The 4,837-nt window shown below is 36.1% G+C and overlaps 1 protein-coding gene and 1 long non-coding RNA gene across 2 annotated transcripts in view; both read right to left on the bottom strand.

Moving 5' to 3' along the window:
* The window catches only part of LOC100637628 (fibrillin-1-like), a 36,490-nt gene that overhangs the window by 18,892 nt on the left and 12,761 nt on the right, over nt 1-4,837 (bottom strand). The window lies entirely within an intron of this gene.
* Nucleotides 1,613-4,837, bottom strand: part of LOC105312380 (uncharacterized) — a 3,965-nt gene continuing 740 nt past the window's right edge. The window contains exons 2-3 of the long non-coding RNA XR_002184574.1: nt 2,266-2,497; nt 1,613-2,014 (exon numbers count right to left, since the gene is read on the bottom strand). This is a non-coding gene — a long non-coding RNA (uncharacterized LOC105312380). The remainder of the gene's footprint in view (nt 2,015-2,265; nt 2,498-4,837) is intronic.

The following is a 4,837-nucleotide window of genomic DNA, read 5'->3' as shown; positions in this document are numbered from 1 at the left end:
CCCACATTATTGTTGGAAGTATTTGCTCAGCAATATGTTGACAGCAACAAACAAGAGGAATGTTGCCACACTCATGACCACTGATTACTGTCAGAGGCTTATTAGACACAATACTGGTCCCACTGATGTCAAGCAATGGGGCACCAATAAGAAACGTTTGCATTCTGTGAATGGTAAAATTGAATGATGAGCCAGCAGTGACTGTTTTACTGTTACTATTTGTCTGAATATCAATAGGAACAGAAACAGTTTGAGTAGGAATGACAGTGACAGTTGTGTTATCCTCATTTCCAACTAATAATACTTCACTTAAAGAATTATCACTTAATGTTGCAAGTGTTCCAGTAGATACAGCATAATATTGATATTCTGGAAGGTTTAAGTTCTGATATGGGTAGGCCATATAGTCTCCATAAGTGCTTGAGCCTCTCACATTAATCACTAGTACAGAGATTAATCCTCCATTTGTTGAGTAAATATATACTCCTTTGAAACGACTGGAATAAAGGCCATCATTAGTAACAAGTGTTGTTGATAAACTAATATCAACAGGGACACTGCTATTGACACTGTAGCTGCCAAAAATTCCATTGGAGGTTTTAATTGAAAAAGAAACTGAAGAGACAGAGGGAGTTGTGACATACAGAAAAAGGTAATGAGTTTCTCCTCTGTAGTTTCTCATGGCTCCAACATAAAATTCAGTGCCATAAGCAGCTGAAGCATTTTGAAGCAAAACTATATAAAATAAATCTAGATCAGGACGCAACTATTCAGTGAATGTTGCAACTAGGAGGATTTTTATAAAATCATCAAGCTTAGTTAGAAGTAGCAAGTGTCAGTGTTTTTATTAGCAAAATTAAATGTATATGGCAACTTACAAGAAAATAACGAGAGAAAGAGAGCAATTTTCATAGCGATCAGTTTTTCCTAGTCTAGTTTGGGTGGGGCTGCATGTAGATCTAGGAGTTGTTTGACTCAATAATAATAATAATCATATTCTGCATTTATTGTTGATACTGCACTATGATTATAGGGTTAGACTCATAAATTCACTCTGTCATTCCAACCATGATTCGCTGTCTGGGCGGGGCCAGACCATATCAAAGATAGCATAGATATTAAGAGTACAGGAAATCTATGAAGATAGAAACCATAGATATTGGAGTATTTACTCTTTACTCTAATTCATTTACTCTGATATCTATGATAGAAAGTCATAGTGCTTGACACAGGGTTTCTCAGTTCCAACAAAGCATGCTAAGTGTATCATCCTTGTCATGGCAGCCATACAGCTTTTGGAGCAAATTTAAAAATCCAATTTTAACAAAATCTGCTCAAAATTTCTACACAACATAAGGATGTATATCAAAAAATACAATGGAAATTTTTTTGCCATTTTTGATGAAAACCCTGTACTATATAGCACAGGGTTTCTTGGTCCAATTTTTGAACAACTTCAAAAATTTATAAAAATCAAATTCCAATCAGAATCCACTGTACAATATCAGAACATGCATATTAGATTATGCAAATTTGAACATCAGTCTATAAACCATAGATCTGTGTCTAAACTAATAGATCTTGAAATAAATTTAATCAGTCCTACCATAAATGGTTTACTGGTGTTTGGACACACAATGAATTAACTATCTTATCTAAAACAAAGAAAGCCAAGGTATGATGGTGTATGTATGCATGCATCATTACAATATGTAAAGTTCAAAAATGTGCACAATTATAACAAAATAAAGAAAAGATAGAGAGGAAAGAGAGTTAGTTGGTTGTTTTTTAATAGCGATTATAATATCCACCACTGCCTCTGTTACTGTAGTACGGGCGTGGTGCCCCATAGCGAGGGTTAGGAGGAGGCGGTGGTGGTGGGTGACCGTAACGCCCTCTCATGTGGCCCCACCCACCAGCACCAGGAGGAGGAGGAGGAGGAGCATAATAACTACGATAATGAGGTGGGGGAGGAGGAGCATAGTAACCCCGATTGGGAGGTGGATAATAACGACTAGAAAAAAAACAAATATAATAAAATAATTTAAACACTGTGCAGTGCAGTGGTGCATTTAAACAGCACTGTCTATAGCAGAGATTCAATTACACATGGTAGATACTAGCTGTGATTTCAAGCACTGGAAACAATAGATATGCTCTGATTTATATGGGTTTCCACAAATGTCACCAATAGTTAATATTACTTACAAGACATGTTTTAATGTGTCTTTTAATAAGTAATAACTAGTATCTAATATTACTTACGATGAAGATCAATAGGCTCCATGCACATAAGGACTTGGCTTAGGACGAGGTGAGCTATAGCTCCTTCCCTTTGACTCATAGCGTGGTCTCTTTGACGGTATGTAAGGAGTGGGTAGACCCAGGGCATCATCCTTGTACTGACGTACTATCTTGTCAGAGGCTGGACCATATATCTCAGAGAAATTAATCTCATCAAAGACACCATCATCCTCTCTTGGTATATGGAAATTGGCTATTGTGTAGAAAAAAGAGAAAAAGTAATCATCTCCAATGCAAAAAAATTTATGCATCAATTATTTCATATCAACGCAAAGGTGCAATCAGAGGCCAAAATAATGAGAGTCATTGACAGGGTTTCCCATAAAGCATGCTAAGCAAGCTAATTTCAGCTAAACAGCATGCTTCATGAGCTGACAAGAACTAGAATGCACTGTAGCTTATAGTGCTTTTTGAGTACTTTAAAAATTCGTAAAAAATTAATTTTGGTCAGAATCAACATAAACTTGCTACATAACATAAGAATGTCTATATGTGTCAGAAAAAATTATAAAAATGGAGATTTCTTTCTTAGCCGTTTTTGGCAAAATCTGGCTAAAGGCACTGTACTATAGTACAGGGACCTTAAGTCAATTTTGGAGCAATTTTAAAAATTCATAAAAAATCCAATTTTAATCTGAATCCACTCAAACTTTCTACACAACATAAGAATATGTATATGTGTCAGAAAAAATTATAGATATGGAAAATTCTCCCTTAGCCGTTTTGACAAAATTTGGCTGAAGGACCCTGCACTATAGAACAGGGCCCTAATTGTAAGTAGGTTAAAAATTAGAAAACTATGCCTAAGTTTTCTGGGAAACCCTGGTCATTGATGATCATACTACACTTGCTTTACGCTGTATAGCACTTATTTTACATTTCATGGGACACAAACTTATCGCAACACTGAAAGGAATTACAAACACTAAAGAAGACTGCTAAGTTGCATTAACATTTTTATTAACACTGCATGACAACAGCAATTCAAGAGAAGCACTACTAACTAATGATGTTCCTTCACTGCACTCATCAATATCATTACAAGTGTGATTATCATTAGTGAGTTGATAACCATTATCACAAGTACATGTATAACTACCAATAGACCCCTTTCAGCGAGAAGTAGCAGCTTGTGAATATCATTAATTTTGCAATGAATATCATTATTATGGTATATGCCCACATACAATAATTGGCCGCCATGTTTTACGTCAAGCAGCAAGTGCTTTCTGTGTCCTGGAGATCTTGGTCACTACATTTTGAAGCTAAAAACTATTCTAGAGTCAAGAAAGATGCCAAGAGAGCCAACCTAGGAAGTATAGTGCAATACTCTTGTTGTATGAGCCTGTTTTCCTCTTTGGGCTGTGACAGAGAGTCAAGAACTGATCGTTCTGGCTCTCCCAGCCTTCTTAAGTCTTCAAAATATCTTGCTATAGTAAAGAACAGTTGATATGAAGCCTCTCCTAGTCCTGAGTTCAGCACAACAAAAGTTTTATTGGCAAAACAGCTCTACTTTGCATATCAGCCATTGGAACTCTGCATAACTTTGACATAAAACATGGCGGACAAAAATTTGTTCAATATTATTTCTTTGCATACCGTATACGTCCAAATTTTCGAGGGTTCAAAATTTCGTGTTTTCAATGAAATTTGCTCAAAAGTTAATATTCGTGTGAGCTAATTTTCGTGTTCTGGCCATAGTCTACATACAATAGAATGGCATTAGAGGTGGTTTAAATTTCGTGAATTTAAGGTGAGCACGAAAATAACGAAATTTAATACACCTCGAAAATTAAGACGCGTACGGTATACGGTATTATATAGGCGGTAGCCTATATGTAGGATTGAGGTTGGTTTTTCAAGATGGCGGCCGTTTTTATGATTTTCAAACACTTATAACTCTTTTATCTTACGTTGTACAGCCTTATAAATGGCTTAGATGAGCTCTCCTTCACTGAGCGATTCTCCTGGTACCTTTAAAGTGGACTGTACTGTAGCGGGAGCTTTTTTGGAGAATAGGCCCAAATTCAAATTTCTGCAAAATTCTTCAGACTTTTTCTTCTTCTTTCATCTTTCTTCTATCAACACGGAAATCTTTTAAGCCAGAGAACGGCTCAAGTTGGCTTTCACATCACTCCTCTGGGCTTGGGTCAAGGGCTGGACAAGTGGCTTCAAAAAGAAGCAAAGACAGAGAACAATGGAAGACAAATTCCAGCTGCAGCACCGCGTGGGTTTGTGGTTTGACGCCATTTTAATTTATGTGCACGTGATTAGCATGAAATGATTAACTTAACCACATAATCATAACAGAAAGTAATTTATTAATTTAAGAAAAAAGAATGGAAACAAGTAAATAAAAAACATTAAAAATGGAAAAGTAGTAGGATTAAATTGTAAAAAAAGTAAAGAAACTAGAGGGTACTTGCAAAGTGGTGTGATAACAAATCCTACACCACTGCATCAAAGACATGGCTTCATAGTTATCATGTAGTAGCCTGTGGGATAATTACAATGCTTTTGGGTAATATTCTTT

Source organism: Amphimedon queenslandica, unplaced genomic scaffold (assembly GCF_000090795.2).
Source record: "Amphimedon queenslandica unplaced genomic scaffold, v1.1 AMPQUscaffold_13450, whole genome shotgun sequence".
In the NCBI taxonomy this organism is placed as follows: Eukaryota; Metazoa; Porifera; class Demospongiae; order Haplosclerida; family Niphatidae; genus Amphimedon; species Amphimedon queenslandica.
Note: the sequence above shows the minus strand (reverse complement) of the source record. Positions and strands in the feature narration are given on the sequence as shown.